The following is a 25,530-nucleotide window of genomic DNA, read 5'->3' on the forward strand; positions in this document are numbered from 1 at the left end:
AGTGATCTATTTAAATTCTCAACCATACAGTGGTACTGTCACAGTTAATACAGCGACGAAAAAAATATGTAATATGTTAGGCATAGTCTTACTTCAATTTGCGAGGGGGGTCCTTTATCTACGTAAAAACTGCTCCACAGTCAGTACCCTGTAAAGTGGAGCAAGAACATATTATAATCCACAGTCGACGCAGCTCAGGTCAAGATGTGCAGACGGCCAATAATAGCCATTTAATGTAATCCTACCCTAAATATACGTTAAACAAGAGACATATTGCTGAACTATGTGTAAGGTTCAAGGTGCCTTTAAAGGACTCGCCGTCTATGCCGATAATATAATTCAGCATGAATTACAAACACAGCGCTCAAAGCCCCCAAACAGGCAAGGCTTGCTTACCTCGGCAGACCCGCAATGAGGGCCGTGTATCCGCACCGCACAACGCCTCCTCCGCCAGAAGTTTCCAGGCATTGACTGCTCCTTCGTTTTTAAACACATCCCGCGGGACTGATTAACACACGTGAGGTCGATTTCCGTGTACGTCATGCCGATATGTAACTTAGTAGGCATAAACGAAGGACTGAGTAAAAGGCTCAGTCTCTATCCGTCGACGTGTTCCTTCCACCTGTGAAGGTAGAGGTAGGACTGTTTTGCGGATTGCGTCGACCCCCGGAGTCGACGCAATCCGCAAAACAGTCCTACCTCTACCTTCACAGGTGGAGGGAACACGTCGACGGATAGAGACTGAGCCTTTTACTCAGTCCTTCGTTTATGCCTACTAAGTTACATATCGGCATGACGTACACGGAAATCGACCTCACGTGTGTTAATCAGTCCCGCGGGATGTGTTTAAAAACGAAGGAGCAGTCAATGCCTGGAAACTTCTGGCGGAGGAGGCGTTGTGCGGTGCGGATACACGGCCCTCATTGCGGGTCTGCCGAGGTAAGCAAGCCTTGCCTGTTTGGGGGCTTTGAGCGCTGTGTTTGTAATTCATGCTGAATTATATTATCGGCATAGACGGCGAGTCCTTTAAAGGCACCTTGAACCTTACACATAGTTCAGCAATATGTCTCTTGTTTAACGTATATTTAGGGTAGGATTACATTAAATGGCTATTATTGGCCGTCTGCACATCTTGACCTGAGCTGCGTCGACTGTGGATTATAATATGTTCTTGCTCCACTTTACAGGGTACTGACTGTGGAGCAGTTTTTACGTAGATAAAGGACCCCCCTCGCAAATTGAAGTAAGACTATGCCTAACATATTACATATTTTTTTCGTCGCTGTATTAACTGTGACAGTACCACTGTATGGTTGAGAATTTAAATAGATCACTTACCACAACTGTCTCGGATTATTATAGACTATGGTGTAAATTATGTCCGCTGACCGTCGCAGTCCCTAGCCTCTTTTCGACCGCTATTCTCTGTGAACAAGCTGTGAAATCGTGGTCGTTGTTAGCAGTTCATCACGTCTCATACCGTAAAAAAGGTATTTACCTTCTGAGCTAGTGGCTGTAATTAGTTTTACCTTTAGTGCCTATTAGAGATAAAAATATGAGAAATCTCTTCCCTGCAGTTATCTACTGGCAACATAGGACGCCATGCCTCCTGATAAGTACTGAAGACGCTTCTTAGTGACTATACTACTGCTTGATGCAACTGGTAAGCTCAAGGGCGAGGTCCCATGTTTGAACTAATGTGACTACCGACCGTACTTTTGGAGGGTTGGGAATCTAAATAGTTCACTTATTATAAATGTCTCATATTACTACAGACTATGGTGTAAATCATGTCCGCTGGATGTCGCAGCCCTAGCCTCCTTCTGATTATAATCACCTGCGAGAAAGCTGTTTAAACGTGTTCTTCACAAGCATTTCAACGCGTCTGTTAACGTAAAAAAGGTATCTTCCTTGGGTAGCGTTTGAATTACATCAGACACAGTCTCCACGTTAGTGGTTGTAACTAGCTTTACCTTTAGGGCGTATCTTAGATAAAATATGAAAAATCTTTTCTCTGCAGCTACCTATTGGCAACATAGGACGCCCTGTTCCTTGATACACACTGAAGACGCTCTTGGTGATTTCACTGCTGTTTGATGTAACTGGTAAGCTTAAGGGCCATGCCCCATGGCTGAATTAACTTGACTAATCGAGGTAATAGGATGAGGTTTAAGACTCTTACACTTCTTACTAACCTTTTGGTAAATCAGGACTATCCATTCACCTTCTTGACTAAACGTGATAATTTTTGTTGTACTATTTGCTCACCCCCAGTGATACCACCCCTACCAAGATATTATGTAAAGCCATTAGGCATGGTGACATCCAATGGACAGCTTAGGTCTTGTTGAATTATGTCCCTGCTCGCTGTGGTCATGTTGTTGAGCTCCTGTTGTTTTGCAACAAAAGTAGTTTGTTTTTATTTGGTGGTGACAATATGGTTACTTTTTGTAAATAATTTTTTTCAGATCCCCTGGTATCTGCACAGTCACGATGAAAAAGGTCCTGATGAAGGCGGCTTAAAGCTGCCGAAACGCGCGTAGACCTGCAGCGGGAGCCCAAAGTTACATCTTGGCCCACGTGTTTAGCATTGTCATCTTGCTAATCACTAATTCAGTTCCTTTCTCCATCTTAGTTTGTAGGTTGAGTGTGGTATGATTGATAGCACGAGAGTATGGTGAGAGATATAGTTGTTACCAAGGGGTATTATTTAATAATTTTGTATTGTTCATTGTTGTTGTAGATATTTATGACTTATCTGTACTTGTCTTGTATTTTTGATATGAATTGAACAGTGTCTTTATCATGGATTCTGATTGATAACAGGATCTATATGAACTAGAACTAAAAGTAAAAAAGAGAAAAAAATAAACTTTTATATGTTTTGAATAATTTTGGTACATTATCTGTTTTGTGTCACCTGTTTTGGAAATTTATAGACAGAATTGCGGAATTGAATTATCAGGCCACTGTAGGAACGTCCGTACATTACCAGACCGCAGCCCTCATCCTACTGGACCTCTCAGCGGCCTTCGACACTGTCTCGCATCACACTCTGGCATCCAGACTCTACGACGCTGAAGTCCAGGACAACGCCCTCGACTGGATCAGATCCTTCCTGACGGGCCGAACTCAAAGGATCAGACTCCCACCAATCCTCTCCAAACCCACCAACGTCATCTGAGGGGTACCCTAGGGGTCATCTCTGAGCCCCCCCCCTCTCTCCGCCATCGTACGTCGACACGGACTCAACATTGTCTCCTACGCCGACGACACACAGCTTATCCTCTCCCTCACACATAACCCCGAGGACACCAGACACAATTTCCAAGAAGAAATGAGGAACGTGGCTGAATGGATGAAGGACAACTGCCTGAAACTGAACTCTGACGAGACCGAGATCCTCATCCTCTGACCCTGCCAGTCAGCCTGGGACCACACCTGGTGGCCCGCCTCCCTCGGCACGCCGCCCACCCCCACGACCACGCTCGAAACCTAGGCATCATCCTCGACTCCTCCCTCTCCATGCGTCACCAAATTAACTCCGTGGCCTCCACCACCTTCAACTGTCTTCGCATCCTCCGTAAGACTTTCAAGTGTATCCCCGCGGACTGCAGGAAGACCGTCACCCATGCACTGGTCACCAGCAGACTGGACTACGGCAACGCACTTTACGCTGGGACTAACAAAACCCTGATCCACAAACTACAAACCGTCCAGAGCGCCACCGCCGGACTAGTGCTGGGTGCACACTGTCGCGAACACATGACCCCACACTTCCGCACACTCCGCTGGCTGCCCGTGGAAGATAGATCACTTTCAAGCTCCTCACCCACGCATACAAGAGCCTCAACCATGCCGGCCCAACATACCTCAACGAATGACTCTCCTTCCACGTGCCCGAAAGAAACCTCTGATCAAACAACCTCACCCTGGCAGAAGTCCCTCGCATCCGCAGAACCAGAACTGGCGGGAGGGCTTTCTCCTTCATCGCAGCAAAGACATGGAACACTCTCCCTGTAAGCATCTGACGCTCCCCTAACCTGGAAACCTTCAGGAAAGACCTCAAGACCTGGCTCTTCAATTGACACGGAGCAACGAATATCCCCTCCCCCTAGTGCCTTGAGACCCTCATGGGTGAGTAGCGCGCTTTAAGCCCACTGATTGATTGATTGATTATTTGGGGTGTTACCATTTAAACTCCGCACGGATCACAAACTGCTTGTGCATTTATTTAAAGGTGGTAAGGGACTGGAAGGGAGTGTAATTCCAAGGATTTCAAGATGGATCCTATCTATACTGGATTATAACTTTGAGGTTGATTACATGAAGGGTTTGAAGAATATATTAGTGGATTGTTTATCTAGAATACCTATTATGGAGAGTGAGGATGAATCTAAAGTTGAGGTTGAAGAAGTAAGTTATACCGAGTAACAAGCTTCTGACAAGGAGGAGTAGAATGCAGGAATGTTAAATGATGTTGTATTGAAAAAAGTGATGCAAGGTGTTTCTGATGGTTGGAGTGGAGAGTTAATCCATGATTTACAATTTAAGGGTTATAACATAGTGGTAGAAGAATGGAGTGTAAGGGAAGGAAGGTTTTGGAGAAGAGATAAGCTAGTACCACTAGAAAGACTCAAATCTAAGATTGTTAATATGGCACACGAAGGTCATCTAGGGAGAAACATGACCAAACGGCGTGTTCGCCAGTCATTCTTATGGCCAGGGTTAGATGAAGATAATGAAGGAATTGTTAAGGATTGTTATGCCTGTGATGCTAGTGATAAGACCAAAATTGTACGACAATCTCCCCTTGCTTGTGTAAAGTTACCTGAGCATCCTTGGGAAATAGTGGCAATAGATTTTCTTGGATTGCCAAATTAGGATCAAGGTGCAGATTTTTTATGGTTTTGGTTGATTACCATTCTAAATGGTTTGTCATTGGAACATCCGAGAGTATTGTAACAGAGAATGTGATCAAATTTTGGGAGAAAGTTTTTTGAGTGAAGGAATTCCTAAAGTTTTGGTATCGAATAATGGACCTCAGTTAGTTTCTAGGAGGATGCAAGAATTTCTTTGTTTAAAAGGGATTAGACATGAGAGGTTTGCCATGTTCAGACCTCAAGCCAATGGTTTGGTAGAAAGAATACATCGTTTGATCATGGATAACATACACTTTTCATTGTGTAATGGACTGTCATGGTCTGATGAGTTAAAGAAATTAATGTGGTCTTATAGAATAACGCCACATTCTGTGACATGTGTATCACCTTTCGTATCTCTTAAGGGAAGAGAACCAGGATTAAAGGAAGTACCAGGGTGGTTGAAGGATAGAGATTGTGGGTGGGTAGATCGTGGAAAGATTTGTAAAGAAGTTGTTAATAAGCAAACTACTGCTGCCAGTTATTATAATCAAATGAAAGGAGTTAAACTTTCAAATATCAAACTTGGTGATTGGGTTGTGGTGAAGGGTGGTGGTTCCGTTGCAAAAGGAGATAGCAAGTTTTCCAAACGTGTTCAGGTAAAGGATGTGAAGAAGAGTGTTGTGGTATTGTGTAAAGGGTCAATTTGTAGTTATGGAAATATTTCCAAACCTTTTACTCCTCAGCAAATATTCAGTGATTAATTTCCATTAATATTTTATGGCGGTTGTTCTGTAATTAATTTTCATGTATGATTTCATCTGTGTGATTTATAGTGAATTTTTATTGTAGATATGTTTCAGCTCAATCTTGAGTGTTTCTTTTCATAATTGCCAAATTGTTCACTTTAGTATTTTGTGTTAAAAAAATGTATAAAGGGGAAGATGTGTACAGATGTCATAATTGGAATGTGTATATGTTGCTAGGCAATTTAGAATGTAATGATTGAAAAACTGGATTAGAGCTGTGAAGCTGGTGGAGGACGAAGCTGGAGGCTCCGGGAACTAACTTTCAATGAACCACTTTTTCTACATATATATTGCCTGGATCTCATCTTTACATAGACCAGAACCTTACCTTTAAAACCCAGGCAAGAAAGATGGCTGCCACGTGCTACGGCCTTCTCAGAATTATTCATAAGGTCCTCCCTCTCATACCCCCTCTCGCTAAAAGATTAATCACCCAGGCCCTCATCCTGTCCAGATTATACTATGGCAATACCCTCTTTCTTACGAGCCCCTAAAGAGGTCATCTCAAAACTACAGGTCATTCAGAACAGTGCTGCAAGGTTGCTCACTGATACCACCACGCATTGTGCAGCAAGACCAGCACTCCGCTCGCTCCCCTGGCTCCCAGTACAGCAGAGAGTAAATTTGCATAGCACACCAGTCCATCAACAAACATGGGCCACCTATCAACAGGGCGATGATCTGACCGTACAGAGCAAACAGGGCACTACGCTCAAATGAACTCCATCTAGTGACTATTCTCAGGACTAAGGAGGCTAGAAGCGGTGGCAGGCTATTCTCATTTAACTCCTCCAAACTATGGAATGCCCTCCCTCTGCATCTACGGAGAGAACCTAACTACCTGACATTCCGTAAACAACTGAAGACCTGGCTGTTCATCTCGAGTATTCCCTCCTCTCACTCGTATCCACACAGCGCTGGGATGCTTCTGGGTAGCCATGCGCTATACAAATAACAATAAGGTGCTAGTCCCTTAACTGCTCCGAACGTTTCGCGCCAGTGCGGAAAGTTAGTGCAAGAGACGGCCGTTGGCCGTCAGAAGCAGCCATGAAGCTAGACTCCAATAAGTCTCTCCAAATCTCCTCCTTTAGCTTTATTTACCTACATGTCTGTGACTTTTTCTTTTTACATTTTATGGAGGAAAATGTTTTAAATTAATAGTCAGAGACATACTAGCTTTCTTTTTTAAATAAATATCTGAATTTTCTTTTAACATTTCTCAGCCCAAAAAAACAATAGAGAAACATAATATTTTTTAAATACATCTTCAGGCCACATAAAACGCAACCAGACTATCAGCCTATAGAGATAGCTGCATTCCCAGCTGTAGACAAAAAAGGAAATACTTTAAAAAATGTATGGCAAGTTCTCACGGAGTCCTGGATTCAATGACCGAAGACTTACTGATTTTCTTCCTAATGTTGCTGGTGGGATGCAGAACTCCCTGCAGCCCCCGATAACAATGAACAATGTTGGTGGTGCCCCTGCCCTTTCTAGGGACATCACCAAAATAAAAAACATGTACACATCCCTCGCAGAAAAACCTGAAGACCTCTTTGGAGGAGCAGTGAATTTTAAATGAACGTCTGTTGCGGCTCACTTATTGTTCACATTTATTTATTTATTTATTTTCTGGGTGTACCAGTCTCGCTCGGCACACCCACTGCTTTATTTTTTTATAGGGGGCTATGTCCCAAGACCCCCATGACCCTATTTCTTGGGGGAGCTCAGAAATCAATATTTCGTTTTTATGAAAGGGGTTTCCCAATGCCCACCCAGGGCTCCCCAGACCATTAGTGGGAGCAGTTCAATATATTTCATTTGCCAAGAACAAGGGCAGGGAAATGTACTGCTACTAGGTGGGAGCTTTCCGCTTTGTTATGATGGGAGAACGGTGCACCTTCCCTGCCCGGGAGCAGGGAAATAGCCATTATCCCGGGATTTGGGGACCCTGGCTCACCATCCTAGGGGGGTGGCTCTGTGAGGGGCCGCACCGCCCCTTGTTTATTGATACAGCCCAAGGAATGCGGTTCACCCTGGCCCACACTGGGGGGTTATTTATGTATTATTTAAGCAGGCACAAGCCCACACTTTGAAAAAAATGTATTCTATCCTCCACGAATTTGTGGTTAAAAAAAAAGAAAAACATGACCCCAACGCGGTTCCTCTACGCCCTATCCCCCTCCCCCCGACCAAGTCCTGAGTCCTAAAATGGCTTATCTCACTTCCTGGTTGATGCGAGTGTTAACTAATTCCACAAGATTAGGTATAGGTCTCATTCCAAAATCACCTTAATAACTTAAAGTTGTTATTAATGATGCATGCATATTAGAGTGTTTAACAATTGGATGCCCTTCATACTAAAGTAGTATAATCAAATTTTAACAATCATGCCTTATGAATAATCATTGTGGAAATAAAAGCATACGGATACTAAACATTTAGAGGCCTCTCACACTAAAGTAGTCTATTATGACAAGTATATTATCAATTTTACTTAGAGAGTTCCATGTATTCAAAGTTTTAGGTATTCTTCGTTCCAAACTACTCGTATTATGTTCCTTCAGTATATCAAGTGGTTCAGGGTACATAGGAATGAGAAACGAGAAGAGATCGGGGGAGGGACCGGAACTAAGAGAATATGGGAGAAAGAGGGGGATATTATTATTCACAGATTTGAGGAACTGATGTTAGAACCGTTCATTCACACGAGTAAACTTAAATCCAAGTGTTTCTTTTTGTTTCACAAGTCTTTCCTCCTCTATGTGGTCCAAGTACCCAACCTTATTTCAATTGGTCTGTCTACTTTTTTGGAAGTGAGAGTGATGGAAAAGCGAGCCCTCATGACTGATTGATAACAGAATTCAGAATTGCTGGCTGCAATATCTAGTATATGGGATTCAAGGTCTTTATATACTATCCCAGATGTACGTACAATTCTGCGTCTGAAATTATGTTCATGGGGAATTTCAGTTTCCAATCCTGTGATTGGACGGGATTCTATTTATCTGAGGGAGAGGGTTCTGTCACCACCTTGTTCTCTTGCCTTGATCTGTTTTATTCCAAAATATTTTAGCTGTGAATCTTCTCTGTTATTGTATTCCGATAAGTGTTGCGCTATCAGGTAGGTGAAGTCACTGTTCTTTATGACACGTACATGTTGTAATATTCTGACTTTTAATTTGTTTATAGTGCTTCCTATATACTGCTTGCCACATGGACATTCCAAGATGTAGACCACAAATTCAGATTCACATGTGATATGGTCCTTTATTTATTTCGTTTTGCCGTTCCACAATCTGTAAGTTGATATATTTTTGCCATGTATACAGGCTTGACATTTGGTACTTCTAAAAACCTTGAGTGTTCAGCCAGGTTTACATTTGTGTTTTTGGAGTGTAAAGAAGGCTCTCTGTGAGTATATCTCCCAAAGATGCTGTTTTCCTGTAGGTAATGCTTGGCTGGTTGGTTAATGTTTTGCGTAAGGTTTCATCTAAGCGGACAATTCTTCTGAAAGATTTTCTGCAGTTCTTTATTTCGGTTATTCGAGTCCATAATTATACATATATTTTTTTCATCCAGATTGCTTAACAGCTCATCTTGTTGTCATTTGTTGACTCGTTCCTTTGCAGTTGTTACTACTTCCATAGGGTAACCTATTGATAAGAGCTGATCACTCCTCTCTTCTAGTTGGTGTTCAATATCCGTTGTTTCCGAGCAATTCAGTTTGGCTCCTAACATTTCTCTGTATGGAATGCTCCATTTGAGATTCTTTGGATGTCCGCAGTTGACATGAAGAATGCTGTTACACGAGGTGGATTTACGGTACAGTTTAGTGCATATTTTTTTGCACTTTACAAATACTTCAACATCCAGGAAGGTGACTCTTTCCTTGCTGATGGTCGATGTGAAACAGAGAATAAAAGCATTATCATCTAATGTTTCTATGAATCTCTCTAACTCGCTCACATCCCTTTCCCAGATTGTAAAATGTTGGTCAATGAATCGTGTCCATAGAATTATATGTTCCAATGTACTACTATCTGATTTCTTTCACACAACTTCTGCTTCCCAGAGTCCCATGAGGAGGTTGGCATATGTAGGGGCAAAGGAAGTCCCCACGGCAGTACCATGCTTCTGCAGGTACTAGCTTCTGTTGAATAAAAATAAATTGAGGGTTAAGCTGAAAAACAACATCTCCAACAGCATCTTCGAATGTTCAAGGACACTGATTTATCTGGTTTGCAGATTTTTTTTTACCGCCTATATGCCATCATCGTGTTGAATTGATGTATATAACAATGTGACATCAATGGTTTCTATTATGTAGCTGTCTTTCCATGGAATATCCTTTATCTTGTCCAGAAAGTCCTGTGTGTCACACAGATAAGAGGGTAAAGCAGTAACATAATCCATCAAGAAAACATCGGATCTGGAAGCCTTTTCTAGTAGTGTGTCAATGGAGCTAACAATCGGTCTTCCCAGTGGATTCTGTAGTGATTTATGCACATTCAGAAGAAAGCATATTGTTGGCACTATAGGATGTTTAACCTTTAAATATGAGTACTCCTCATAGTCAATCCGCTCTTTAACTGTACAATTTTGGAGTTTTTGGTGATATTCGTGAGTAATGGTCTTCATTGGGTGTCTGAGCTTCTCCTAATGCAATGGGTTTTCCAATTGTCTTTCAGCTTCCATTAGATAATCTGTTGAATCTTGAATCACAATGTTGCCCCTCTTGTCTGAGGCTTTGATGATGATATATTGGTCTTCCTTTAAGTCCTTCATGACTTTAAGCTAATGGTTAAATTCTTAGGTTTTTTTGTTTTCATGGACTCTATCAGGTGATTTATGTCCTCCATCATTATCTTCCGGAAGAGGTCGTTTTTATTTCCTGTGGGAGTTGTGGACAGAACATTGTGTTTTCAATCCACTAATACCACCTTTACATGTTATGAGGCCCATACCTTTGCAAAACTGCTTGTCCGAAATTTCATATTGTGATGATATTTCCCTGTCTATTTCTGATTTTTTTCCAGGGACGACAGTATTTTTAGCGAGGTTAGATCATTCAACGTTAGTGTAGATGTTTCAATAGGAGTTATTGATGTTCTCCAATTACTTGATGGACTATTCTCAAAATGCTTTTTAATTTGAGTTTGCGACAAAATTTGTATAAGTCGATACGTAAATTTGGTAAATTCATATCCGTGTCTGCACAGAATAATAGTGCCTTATTTAATAGTTTGATTTGATCCATGTTAAGAGTTTTAGATGATAAATTAATCCCCAATTCTCCGCTATAGTCTTTTTCCTCTTCTACACCTTCTGTTTTTGACTTAGTTTGTCCTCTCCCTGGTATAGTCCCTCCTCCTTTTCCTCTGTCTAATCGTCATTTGAGATGAATGAATCTCTCTGGAAAAATCCAAATTGGAGATGTTAGAATCCTCATCTGCGGAGCTGATATCCAAGCGGTTTACTGTTCCTGATATTTCATAGTCTTTGAATTTGTCCATCACAACGAGATACCTGACGGCATCATATTTTCTTGCAAATGAGTACATTTGACCACTTGTATAATAAATCCGATCTCTCCTGAATTTATTTGCCTTTCTTTTCTCTACATCCATTTCATGTTTGTTGATTTTCTTTTCCATTGTCTCCAAAGCGGCTTTGATTTAATCATTTATAGTATATTTTTCCAATTCATGTTCCAATTCCAATTGTGGCAATCACTTTCTCCAATTTCCTCTCGGCATATGTTATGAGAGTTCTCATCAATTTAAAAGAGCACTAGTTTGTGTCAGCTTACCATTGTCTGATTAGATCTTTATTCAAATCGTTTACAGTCGGTATAATCAGTTTTCTTAGGCCTCTCTGTACTCTTATGTTCAATACATTTTTGGTGTGATGTCATCTTCCACCATTTGTTAATCTCCATTATTCGATAGTGCTCTAGGTCTCTCAGGATAATTAAACAACAGGGGGTGGTGATGGACAAAGTTTCTGAATTAAGCAGAATACTCTCACCCAGTCAAGAGATCAGGGCTTAATCCAACACCGTTTTTAGCTCACTGCACCATGCCAGCTCAGAACCTGGCTATATGCAAATTAGTCTGTCCTGGCCCAGTGTATCATGGGAACAGGGCATACCAAACTACCAAGCCAATTCTTTCACTGGGAAGGAAACAAGCTTTCGGGGACCGGTTTCTGGCATTTCAGCCGTCTTCGGCCCGGCTTGCTTGAATCCTGATGGTGCAATGAGCAAGGGACTCACGTCTGAGTATACCCTTCCACGCTTATGGTGGACAAAATAATTAAACAACAGGGGGTGGTGATGAACAGAGTTTCTGAATTAAGCAGAATACTCTCATCCAGTCAAGAGATCAGGGCTTAATCCAACACCGTTTTTTAGCTCACTGCACCATCCCAGCTCAGAACCTGGCTATATGCAAATTAGTCTGTCCCTGGCCCAGTGTATCATGGGAACAGGGCAAACCAAAATACCAAGCCAATTCTTTCACTGGGAAGGAAACAAGCTTCCGGGGACCGGTTTCTGGCATTTCAGCCGTCTTCGGCCCGGCTTGCTTGAATCCTGATGGTGCAATGAGCAAGGGACTCACGTCTGAGTATACCCTTCCACGCTTATGGTGGACAAAATAATTAAACAACAGGGGGTGGTGATGGACAGAGTTTCTGAATTAAGCAGAATACTCTCAACCAGTCAAGAGATCAGGGCTTAATCCAACACCGTTTTTTAGCTCACTGCACCATCTCTCAGGATGGCATTAATATTCTGTTTTCTCCCTTCCCCTTGTTCTACTGTTCAATGAGTGGACTGCACCGCATTATTATAGAGTAGTTCTTTTGCTCCCTGGGGTCTTTTTCTGCCTCTTTCGGCCATGTTGTCAGAGAAATTTCCTTCTATTTTGCTTGCACAATGCACCTTTCCTTATTCTATGTTAAGGTGTTCTACCAAAACTTTGTCTGCTTTTCCTCAGTTAATGGTAAAAAACTGAGATCATTGTCGATGATAAACATGGATGTTAAAATCCTTGCCAAGTTGATTGCCAATCGGCTGCAGCCGCTTCTCCCTATGATTGCACCCCCGATCAGTCAGGGTTTATCCCGGAAAGATACATGTCTCACAATTTACGAACTATTTTTTCTACCCTTCATTATTTTTACCCACATGTTCGCGCTGCGGTGGTGTTTCTGGAAGCCACCAAAGCTTTCGGCACTCTCGAATGGCCATACCTCTTTGCTATACTAGGCCGGATGGGGTTCAGCCCGCTCTTCATTAACCGTATACGACTACTATATACCTTACCCAGAGATCGGATCAGAGTGAACGGGCTGCTGTCCGACTCCTTTCCCATATTGCGCAGCACGAGACTGGGGTGCCCTCTATCACCACTCCTGTACGCCATTGTAATGGAGCCCTTGGTCGCCCGTATTCGGCAACACCACACGGCGAGAGGCATAGAGTTTAGTACTAGAAGCTTGCTCATCTCCCTATACGCTGATGATGTCACTCTCTATCTTGTAAACCCGGAGGAGAACTTAGACCCAATCCTGAGGGAATTTATATTGTTTAGAGGACTCACCTGCATTGTGGTTCATTGGGCTAAATCAGTGATATTTCCACTAACAGATGGAACGCCCCAAGTGAGTTCTGAATACCTGTTAAAATGGGAAGCAGAGGAAGTTAAATATGTGGGCATATGGATCAGTTGGGATACACAAGAGGTGTGGAATCTTAATTATGAGCGGGCAATTGTGTGGCTAGAAGACAAAGTTATGATATGGCCAAAATTGCAGTTGTCCCTGGCTGGGAGGATTGCATTAGTGAAAATAGTCATCTTGCCCAAATTTCTATATTCGTTTGTAAATATTCCGATCCCACTCACGATGCATTTTTTTAACACTCTCAGGGTGCAACTTATCTCCCTAGCATGGACAGGTGGACAAGACAGAGCATCCTGGGACATGCTAACACTTCCGTTAAGCAGGGGGGGGGGGCTCGGGAGCTCTGGATATGCGCCTTTATGCACTCTGTGCGCAGGCCCAACTTTTGCATTTCTAGGTTCATCCAAAGCCCTTCCAGCCTCATGTAGCTGTGGAGCTTGATGCGGTTGCACCGGTTCCGCTCCAAGTGGCCATCTATGCCCCGGTGCGACGCCCACGCGAAGCTATAGACTCTACCGGAACGCTGCGTTGGGCTTGGGAGAAGCTGCGTAGGGGGGCGGGAGTCCCTATGTTGTACGCTCCCCAATCCCACTAGCTCAAAATCCAATGATGCCTTGCGTGGGCAACAGGATTAGTAAGACGTTAGCTCTGAAGATGCAACTCCACACTTTTGCTGATTTGTTCCCTGATGACGAATTCAGAACACCTCCGAGTGCAGACGAGGACCGTGAGGTGCCCTTCTCCGAGCTATTCCTATACCATAAGTTACGAACAGCCTATCGAGCCTTATGTGAGAACTTCCCTGCTGCCCCTCTGACTCTCACTGCACTAGAAAACTTGCGAAGTCCCCCTCCCCGCAAACTTGTTACGCGTCTTTACACACACATGAAGAACACTGCCCCTATGGTACGGCCTAAGTCCCTTCAATAGTGGAATGAAGAACGGCCCACCCCTTTAACTGAGGCACAGGTTCTATAGAACGCCTATAAGTCTGCATCGCATGGGGCTTCGGGAGGATGACAGCTGTTGGCGTTGTAAATACTCACCTGCCTCCTCCTTACATGCAGTGTGGGAGTGTCCAATGATAGCAGATTATTGGACCAAACTAGTTGCCACAGCGAGCCAGATGGTTGGAGGATCAGGGATCCCATCTCCGGTTCTTGGACTGCTGGGATATGTTAAGGACACCCCGCCCAAATTGCATAAGCTACATGCTTAGCTTTTACTGTATGCTAAATGCCAGGTTGCGGTACATTGGGTTAGGAGAAGAGCACCATCTCTCAAGGGTTGGTTAGGGGACGTTACTTACGGGCACACACAGCTGTCTGTTTTCTGGGAGTTTGTCCACCCTTCTTCCCGCCCTCGGGATATTTGGGAATCATTCCTGACGTGGGTTCGAGGACAGACTGAGGCTGCTGATGGGGAGCAAACTGGGAACCGGCAGACCACGGCATAGTGCGATGTGAACAGTTTTATTTATGTACTTAGTGCTGATTTCCTTCTCCTGGATCAAAGAGGTGAGCATGACGGATCCTAAGATTGTAACAATGAGAAACTGTATGCACTATAACTAAGCCACATTCGGATTTACTATAACAACAAACTGGCCTGTTTTGTTGTTGTAATGTTTTGTACTTGCATAAAATGTCAATTAAAAAAAAGGGTAAAAACTGAGAACCGGGGCTATGCCCTTCCTTGTTTTTGCCACTTTATTGATACAGTGGAAGTTGATCCTGTTAAATTCCACTTGCGGCTCTAATTGCGTGCCGTGCAGTTGGTTTCACTCGCAGGGTTTCTCAACGGTTCGGGACGGTTAGAGCCACCCCCCACCACTACCTATGCAGTGCTAAGTATGCAGCTCCATACCCCGCCCGACCATTAGGATTCCCCCACCAGCACCCTTCAGAATCATCGGCTTACCAGTATTTGATTCTTTTGCGTCTGGTAACGGCACTGCTTACAGGTCAGATGCAGAGATGTCAGCATGTATTTCCTGCTTCAACACTCGCTGCTAAACGCAGTACCATCTCGTTCACCAGGAGAGCATGGTGTGCAGTGAAGCTACTGCATACAATTTGCTTTCACCATCTCATTGCAGACGATGAGAAACACTGCACTCACAGACTCGGGTATGTTGTAAGTATTCTTTATTTCATTTTTTGGTTACATTTTTAAAGGCACAAATAGTGCAAGTGAATGGACTATCTACACGTTTCGGCATACACATTCTACTAGACCATAGAGTCCCTTCGTCTAGATCATCAATTTAAAGTGCTCTTGTGCTATTCAAGTGACAAGCAAAGCAAAAAAACTAGACTGTTGATCATACTTCTGCCTAGCGGCAATTTCAGTAAGCCGTGTGTGTGTATATATATCACCTACTGGCGGTCGCCAGTAGGTAGTTATAGTTAGAGCCTAGTTTCCATAGACAAAGCGTTTTTTTTGTTTTGCTAATAACTTTGTAGGCGTTTTATAAACCTTCATGAAATGCTCCAAACTAGTATGCCAATCACATCAGCATGTTGTCTGTAACTACAGCCTGAACCGCCAAACCGAATTACACCAAATTTGGCAGAAAGCTAGATTTTGGTCCTGAGAGATCCCCTGTTGTGATTTGGCGCAAATCTGTTAAGTAGTTTTGTAGTTATTAAAGCAAAAATATCTATTGATATCTAGGGACAAGAACACTTTGCGGATCCAACAGATCACAAAATGAGATCTGATTAGCTGCAGACACTTCAGCCAGAAAGTGTTGGCAGCCATCTTGGAACTCTGACTCAACCGAGTACCAAGAAAAATGTTTTTTAAAAAGAATAAAGAAGGGTACAGGATAGGAATACCCTGACCTCACGAGGCCTGGTGGTGGGGTCCACCGCCAGGGTTCAAAAACATTTTTAAAAATTGCCTTGAATTCACAGAGGATCCACAAATCCCCAGCAAACATTTTTAAAAAAAAATGTTTTTTTTAATAAAACAAAAATATTCCCCCGATGCATGCCGCTCTCGCCATTTACTATAAGGCTAGGCCTTGGTAGATAGGGTACCTGGGACAATAATAAGGCCCAGAATGGGGTCATGGACCTCACAAAAACATGTGGTGGGGCCTGGGAGATAGGCTCCACCATGCTGAAACCGGGCCAGGGAGGGGGGCTGCGTGCCCGCCTCCCTGGTTGGCTGCCTTTGATGGGTTGGCCACAGGCCCTGCAGCCAACACCCTGCCATGCATTTGGCCTTGCACGACATGGGGTAAAGGACATGCAGGGGTTAAGCTACATTAAAAGAAATAAAGAAATTCATTGCCAAAACAAAGGTTACAGGGACGTTCTAGTTGGGAGATAGGTTTTAAAAAACCTTAAAAATTCACACAAAGGTCACAGGGACGTTATAGTCCAGTTCAGAATTTACACACTCAAAACCACGGAAATTTAGCTGTTATAGTTATCTCAAGAAACTATAACTTGTGCCCCATGGTAACTACAACTTGCTCCCTCGCCATGCGCTGCAAATTACCCCACATATTACATCATTCATTACATCTTCTATGACATCATTACTAATACCAGAACAACATTTGCAGTAAAATTAATGATGAGAAGAGTGTGCATGGTGGGGCACGAGTTACAGCCACCTTAGGGCACGAGTTATAGTTTCTTGAGATAACTAATTATAAATGCTGTCCTTCTATGGTTTTGTGTGTGTAAATTCCGAACCTAACTATAATCTCCCTGTAACGTTTGCTTTTTTAAGTGAATATATATATATATATATATATATATATATATATATATATATATATATATATATATATATATATATAATATTATGCAGTGGTGATTGCCCCAGGGTAGTTATAGTTAGGATCGTGTTTCTATAGGCAATGCATTTTTAGTGGTGCTAAAAACATTGGTGCTGTTGTGAGGATTCTCCACAAAACTTTCTGAAGAAATGTGCTCTTGTCCAGTCTTTTTAATATAGCATACTGACTACAAGTACAGTCACCAAATAACTTCTCAGGAAAAACCCCTGTGTTCCAATACCTATTCAAAGATACACATTCGTAACCAACATTCCTTGAATATTGGCATGCATTTGAACACTGGAATATAAGAAACAGAACATTCCAATATTCCACCAAATAGATCAAAGACATAACTACTACCAGGGGTGTGGAATTTATTAAAATATCTACTTGTCCATGGGGCACATTGCTTCATAAATCTACTTGTCCTGTAAGAAAATCTACTTGTCTCTTTGGTGCCATGCAGTGTGGCGACAAATTATGGCAGCAATCTCATTATATAAGAGCTCTTGTTTAGCCTCTCTGATTATGCCAGGGCTCATATCACGAAAGCCATATAGCTGCACTTAATGCAAGGACATATAACAAGGGTGCACTTTTGAGACTTTCTTTAATAAATGGGCCCCAAATTTGGTCTGGCGTTAACCATGACCCTTTGTGTTTATTAAAAATCTCTAATCTCTTCTCTTAGTTTTGTTCAGTGCCAGTAACTAATGGCAAACAAACCACACATTGCCAAAACTAAATAGCTGACTGCCCATTTCAGACCTACTGGCTTTGCTAATACTTGTTTATTTGAATGTTTCCCATAATCTTATTGAAACTGGTTACACTGATTTCTCAATATGAATATTTTTGGTAAATACTAGCATGCATCAACACATTTTACTAAATGATGCTGCAAAGAAACAGTACCTGAAATGACAGTAGTTCAGCAAAAACAAACTCCTGCTTTCATTTTTTAGGAACATTTTATATTGAAAGCAAAGAATCATTAATCTTGCTTTCAAGCTTCTGCAAATATTTGCATCTAATTAGAAAGCATTCTGGGGGCATGATGCATAGCATCATATTGCTAAACTTTGAAACCGTGTGTACACATTTTTATACTGGAATCACTGTCAATAGTGCTGCCAGAACTTACATTTACTTACAGCGCTCACCGTAATAATTAAGGCTTTCAATTATTGAACCATAAACACAAGTTTGAACAGCATTAACAAATGCACACAAATATTAACTTAACTGCAGACAGTGCCCTTCCCTGATCCTTAATGTGATACTGCAAACTGTCAGCCAAAAGGTTTGTGCTGCAGGGGGTTGGGCCTACTTGTCCCAAGGACAAAATACACATTAAAACTTGTTGCCCTTGACCCCAAACAATATGTCCTGGGCGTCGGGCTATAGGAATTCCACATCCCTGTACTAGAGCTCTTTTTTGCCTAGTTTGTGCATGGAAAGTTCCAGGGTGATCTTTGAAGCAGGGGCTGAAAAAAGTGTGGGATGGGGGTTAAAAAGTGTATTCTCTATTCATTTTCCCATAGCAACTTTAGACACACTTACAGCTAAAACTGCTGAGGATTTTCACCAGATTTGGCAGAAAACTAGATCTAGATCCAGAAACAGTGTTTTCTGGCATTAATCCGCTCTGTAATTTTTGAGCAATTAATGCTCCAAAAGTTAGTATATCTAGGGATGTAGAGGGCCCATGGATATCAACAGATCTCAAACTGAGATCTGTCTGGCTGCCACAACCTCAACAGAAGTGGGGGCATCCATCTTAGAACGTGGGACTCAGTCCAAAGTCCTAAAACAAAAAATACAAAAAAAGAAGAAAAAAAAAAGACACAAAGGGCCAGGTTAGGACTATCCTCATCCCCTAGGCCTGGTGGCAAGTAACTAGAGGAACCCTGCCAGGAAAAAAACGCTTTTGTATTTTTTATTTTGCCACAAATTTGTGGATCATCCATGAATCTGAGGCAAATGAAATAAAGAAATTATAAAAACAAGGACTTGTTTTTGTAAAGCCTCCCCCCCACCTGAGAGGGGCAGGTCCCATCAATGGGTGGGGAAATATTTCTATTTTGGGGGAAGGGGAGGGTGTGGCTTCATTGGTTTCGGATAGGACCACCCCTATCCCCATTTCAGATGCGTCAGTCTGCATTATAAACTGCATGGAGTAATCTGTAGCGTTGAGAATAGGTGCTGAGCACATTGCCTCTTTTATGGTTACAAAAGCATTTTGGCAGCCAACTGTCCAGTTCACTTTCTTGGACATCTTGTTGGAGGTATGTTCTGTGAGGGGGGTCAAAATGGAACCATATCCCTTCACAAACCTCCTATTATATGGCACCCAGTCAAGCCAAGGAATGTCCTGACTTGGGTCTGGGTTGTTGAAGTACCAAATCCAGAATGGTATGGATTTTGGGTTGGAGGGGTTGGACTTGGCTTCCACCTAAAAGTTGGCCCACGAACACAACAGTTCCCTGACCTATCTGGCACTTGGATGCTTCGAAAGGTAGGCATGCAGCTTCCAGGGCCTGTAAAACCTTCCCCAGGTGGACTAGGTGATCCTGCCAGGAAGGGCTAAACACAGCAATATTGTTGAGGTAAGCTGTACTAAATCCTTCCAACCCAGCAAGGACTTGATTCACCAACCTTTGGAATGCGGCAGGGGTATTCTTAAACCAAAGGGCATCACAGTAAACTGGAAGTGCCCATCAGGTGTTGAGAGTGGGGGGGTTTCTTTTGATCCAGGGGCCATGCCAATCTGCCAGTACCCCGCAGTCAAGTCAATGGTACTGAAGCAGGGGTCTGCCATATTCTTATCTATCAACTCATCAGAGTGAGCATCTGCCTTGGTAACAGCAGTGAGACCTTGGTAGTCCACACAGAACCTCATTTCACTCTCTCCACCCTGTGGATGAGGTTTGGGTACTAGGACCACTGGGCTGTCCCAGGGATTCTCAGAAGGCTCAATGACCCCCAACTCCAGCATTTTACTGACTTCAGCCTTGATGCTTTCCTTGACCTGGCCAGACTGGCAATACATTTTTGTTTTGACAGGCAAACTGTCTCCAGGGTCCACATCATGGGTACACCAGGGTGTCTGACTAGGGGTGAAGGATAAGTGATGTGCATACTGTTGAAGAATTTGCCTGCAGTCAGCCTGTTGTTGGGCGGAGAGGGTGTCTGAATTGACAACTCCATCCACTGACCCATCTTGGGGCTGTAAGAGAGAAGGGAAAGGAGAGGTTCACTATCTGTCTCCTGATCCTCATCTGTAACCATCAGCATGGTTATATCAGCCCTGACGCAACAGAGCTTAAGGCGGTTCACATATATCACACACTTGGGGGACATGCTAGTTCGGGGTCTACCAAATAGGCAACCTCACTCTTATTTTCTAGGCTAGGGTAAGGGTCACTCTATCCTGGAGGGTCCTTGGGGACACTGGCTCCAAAATCCACACCTGTTGCCCTGGTTGGGATTCTACTAGTGCTGCTTTTTGGTCATACCAGACCTTCTGGAGCTCCTGCCTAGCCTCAAGGTGTGTGGTTGATTTCTGCATGTACTCTGCCACCCCGAAATGAAGGCCAATTACATAGTTCACAACATCCTGCTTTGGTACATGGTGGGATCCCTCCCATCCTTCCCTCACAAGTGAGAGTGGTCCCCTTACAGGGTGGTCAAACAGAAGTTCAAAGGGCGAGAACCCTACTCCCTTCTGAGGCACCTCTTTGTAGGAAAAAATTAGATAGGGCAACAGGACATCCCATCGCCAATTATCATGCCTTTTATTGTCTTGTTGCACCTTTCAACAAGGCCACTGGTTTGTGGGTGATAAGGTGTAGTGAACGTGTAGGTCACCCCACACTCATCCCACATGTGCTTAAGGTATGCAGAAATGAAGTTGGTACCTCGGTCTGATACTACCTCCTTAGGAAATCCTAACCTGATGAAGACTCAAATGAGGGCCTTGGCTACCATAGGGGCTTTAGTAGTCCTACGGGGAATGGCTTCAGGATACCTAGCAGCATGATCCACTACTCCTAGTATAAATTTGTTTCTGGAGGCTGTGGGAGGTTCAAGTGGAACCACTATATCAACTCCTTCCCTCTCAAAGGGAACCCCAACCACTAGTTGTGGGATTAAGGTGGCCTTTGGGTGTACTCCAGTCATGCCACTGGCTTGACAAGTGACACAGGAGCTTACAAACTCCTTTACTTTTTGGGACATCTGGGGCCAATCAAAGTGGGCGACCAATCTTTCCCAAGTCTTGGTCTGGCCCAGCTAGGGGGATGATATGTGCGAAGGTGAGTAGGAACGTCCTATACAGTTGAGGCACTACCACTCTCCTAGTGGCACCATATTTGGTGGTCTCTGGCTTCAGTGTACATGAGCCCTTTCTCCCAATAGACTGTTTGGGGACTATTGACATCTCCCTGCTCCTGTGCAACAGACTGCTGCCTCAACCTTTAAGAGAGGGGCAGACTTGCTGCCCAAGGCACAGCTGTTCCCTAGAGGGTCCCCCTGGACACAAGAGCTCGATCTCGTAAGGTTCAAGCTCCATGTGTTCAGTTCCCTCTGGGGCTGACAAGTACTCTCCCTGACGAGAGGGAGAGAGGTCCTGACCTTTTTGCTGTGTGAAAGCTGTTTCACTAATCTTCCTACCTTCTTTCTTAAGAGGTTGGGCGTTCCTTTCAGGCTTTAATCCTCCTTGTTCTTTCTACCTCAGCCCATGCTGAGGTTTCCAGATCATTTCCAAGCAGACAGGCGGCTGGAAGTTTTGGAGAGACCACTGCCTGCTTCAGGCCAGCAACCACCCCCGGTCTAATGTCACCATAGCCATGACATGGTTAGTGGTAACACAGTCAGCGTTGGTAACTAGATAGGTTTTTTTCAGCTAGGTATTGCTCTGGGGAAACCAGTATATTGCTCACCATAGTGACACTGGCACGTTTCCCTCAGGGCTTCTAACTTAATTCCACTAAGGGGTACTATAGGTATTTCTTTAGATTAGGGGGCCAAACAGCCAAAGTGGCTAACCATCCATCCCCTTCAGAGACTAAAACAGCCTCAGTGGGAACCCGGACTTGCTCTAGACACACTATTGACATCCTCTGGACATTCGCCATACCAGAAGCAGAAACTGGTGGAGGACTAGGGGCTGGTTTGCTGGGACAGGAAGCATCTCCAGTTCGGTATCCCTTCCTGTTACAGAGGGAACTGCAGTCCTTTGCAGGATCAAAATATTTCCATTTTTACCCACTAGTGAGCTGGGAAGAGTTCTTGAGCCCACACCTCTGACCAGGATTTTGGGGGCCTTTAGAAGACTCTTGTGTTTTATCTTTGGATTTCTCACCCACACTCCCCGGGGAGGCTTTGTGACCCCTTTCTATTGGTCACCCGGAGTGACTGTCTTGGTTACCCTGGTCTTGACCCAGTGGTCCGCCTTCTTTCCCAATTCTTGAGGAGAAATTGGACATAGGTCTACCAGATGCTGATGCAACTTTTCATTGATGCAATTACTTAAAATGTGCTCTTTCATAAACAAATTATAAAGACCAACATAATCTTGCACTTTACTTCCAATCAACTAGTCGCCTAGTATTTTTACTGAGTAGTCTACGAATTCCACCCAGGACTGAGACTGGTATTTCGGAGCCCCCTGAACCTAATTCTGTACTCCTCAGTTTAAAATCCCTCAATAAGGGTGCACTTCATGAGTTCATAGGACTCTGCTTCTGCCCCACTAAGGGTCAGAAGTCTGTCTCTGCACTCACCAGAGAGGAGATCTCACAGGAGTGCCCCCAGTGAGATGTCCTCACTTTTCTGGCTTCACAAGCCTTCTAAAAGGCTGTAAACCACTTGGTGAGGTCATCACCATCCTCAAATCACTGCTATTGGGCACACTTTACGTTGTCGGAAGGAGAGTTTACAGATCACTATCTAATTTTTACATTCGAAAATGTTGAGATTTACCCATCTACTATACATAGATCATTGTGATCAAACCCTTATTGTGGGGCTCCTTTTTAGGAACTATTCTTGTGACACTTCAAGTTGATAATAAATAACTCTTGGATAGTTCCATCTTTTATACATAGCCCTGATGAATTTAGTTTGCAAGGAACGAAACGCTTTGGCTAATGCCTAATCTTTCTATATTAATAATAAAGAAATGTAAGGACTCATTCGAAGGACTCTGACTTCTTTTCCTGGTGTACCTTCCACAACCTCAACAACCATCCTCAAATTTAGCGACAATCCCGTTGGGGATTTAAGGATCATAAGACCCTTCTTCTAAGTTCTTTTGGATTGCTGCCACCATTGATGGTTTGTAGGCCCATCTCTGCTCTCTCTAGGGCTAGGAGCCTAGTCTTTAGCTCTAGTATCTTGGTCATCCTTACTAAAAGGATGTCCTCCTAGGTGAGGTTGTCCTCACCGTCTGGTAGGGAGTTGGCCCTACCTCTGCGGGAGCCAGCCCCTGTACCTCTTGGGTGTGCAGGATAGGACACAAAGTTTCTTTCTTCCCTAAGTAGGTAAGAGGGTCAGTTTAAGACTTCATCCTTCTCACAAGCTTACCCATCCTCCTGAAAGTCTTCACCTTCTTCAGTGGGGTGGTCCCTCGCATGCCCTTCCAGGAACTCCAGGAGTTGTAGTCTGGTAAGGTTGGATCCAGTTCTTTCCTTAGCTTTGCAGAGCAGCCTTAACTCCCTAACTCTTGGTTGGCGCAAGGGGTGAGGTCGAGCTCCTCAACCATATTCCCTGGATTGCCCATTATTTTTCTAAAGTCGGGTTCTTTTTTGGAAGACCTACACTAATATTTCTAGATACGCTCCCTAACTTTACTGACTTATTTTTCTAAAAAAAATACTATATGGACTTTACACAAGGCCCTAACAAAATCCATTTTGAGAAAAAATAGTCATATCAAAAAATTGATTTGTACTAAAGACAAGTTTTGGATTCTTGTAATGTGATCAGAGGTTGACCAAGTTTGTCCAATAAATTCAAGACTTTACATCACAAAGCTGAATCACCAATGTAGTAAGCTGGCTCTGTATACACTATATCAAAGTAAGGTGTAGTGTGCACAGAGTCCAGTGGATCCCCAGGGGTATAGCAGAGGCTAAATTAGATAATCAGTAACAGCTCTATTTGTGGTAGTGTGGTCAAACAGTTAGGCTTATCAGGAGGGTGTCTTAAGCATTTATTGTATTGACTCAATCAAGGCTCGGGTCACATACCCACAGACAGAATCCAGACTGATTAGGTAAGTATAAAAAAAGGCATAGTTATGGTTTATTTATAGAACCAAGCAGGACTTGGTATAGGTAGGTAATACGTACTATCAAATGCACAACTGTTCAAGGAAATGCAGCTGTAACAGTTACAGATTGATATTATTTTTCAGAATACTTGGCATTACACAGTAAATATTCTTAGATTACTTTCAGATTACGTTTCAATACTGCTCACTTTCCCCCATACATTAGCAGTTACACTTAGAACACTTTCTAGATCCAAAATCTCATTCCAAGGGTCCCTATGGGAGGAAAAATGGTTATTGGGTTCAGTTGTAAGTATTAGACTTAGGAGTTTGAGATTTCAGGGTTAGGACCAAGGGTTCCCCCAGGTCCAAGTGGACACTCTAGTTGCACCACCAGCGGTACTGGGGCGGCAGAGTGCAGGGGTCCAACGCTAGCCAACGGGCTAAGGGCCTTTGGTTGGAGTCTGCTGACAAGCAGGCTACTTAGGTGTGGGAGCAAAGCTCCTAAGGTTGTTGTCGGCACTGCAGGAGTCAACGACCGTCACAAGCACTGCACCACCAGCGGCATCAAGGCGGCCAGGTGCAGGAGGTAAAGTGGATTTCGCGGTCCTTGGCCTTCACAGTGGAGACTGTCTGTTTCAGATAGGTGCAGGCTCGGTTTGGAGGACTTCTTGGGGGTGACCAACGACTGAGAAGGCGACTGGGGATCTGAGAGGATGCTTGGGACACCGTTGGTTGCGCCACCCAAGGCCGGGAAGGCGTAGAGCGTTGAGGGGTCATAGGCTTTGGTTTTCTTCGGTCGCGGTCGGGGGGACTCTTCAACTGAAGGCTGCAGGTTTAGCATTGAAGCTTGTGGGAGGTCAGGGGTCACTGGATTCTAACTTAGGAATTCCGGGGGGGGGGACCTCTGAACTATGGGGACACTCAACCTTGGGCCGTGGCAGTCGGTGCGGAGTTGCAGAGTCCAGAAGCTGACGGTTTAGTCTTTGGCTTGAGCAAATGCAGTGCTCACGGGAGACAGAGTATTTTAGTTGAGTGCAAAGAAGGTCCTCCAGACTCTGGGCGTCAGCTGCTGCGGGACACACCAATTTCAAA

At 43.6% G+C, this 25,530-nt stretch overlaps 1 protein-coding gene across 2 annotated transcripts in view; it reads right to left on the minus strand.

Annotated features, from left to right (window-relative positions):
* PDE8A (phosphodiesterase 8A) overlaps nt 1-25,530 on the minus strand; it is a 2,218,572-nt gene that overhangs the window by 1,615,631 nt on the left and 577,411 nt on the right. The gene's annotated exons all lie outside the window — the stretch shown is intronic.

The sequence above is a fragment of the Lissotriton vulgaris genome, chromosome 2_1, assembly GCF_964263255.1.
Source record: "Lissotriton vulgaris chromosome 2_1, aLisVul1.2, whole genome shotgun sequence".
Lineage (NCBI taxonomy): Eukaryota > Metazoa > Chordata > Amphibia > Caudata > Salamandridae > Lissotriton > Lissotriton vulgaris.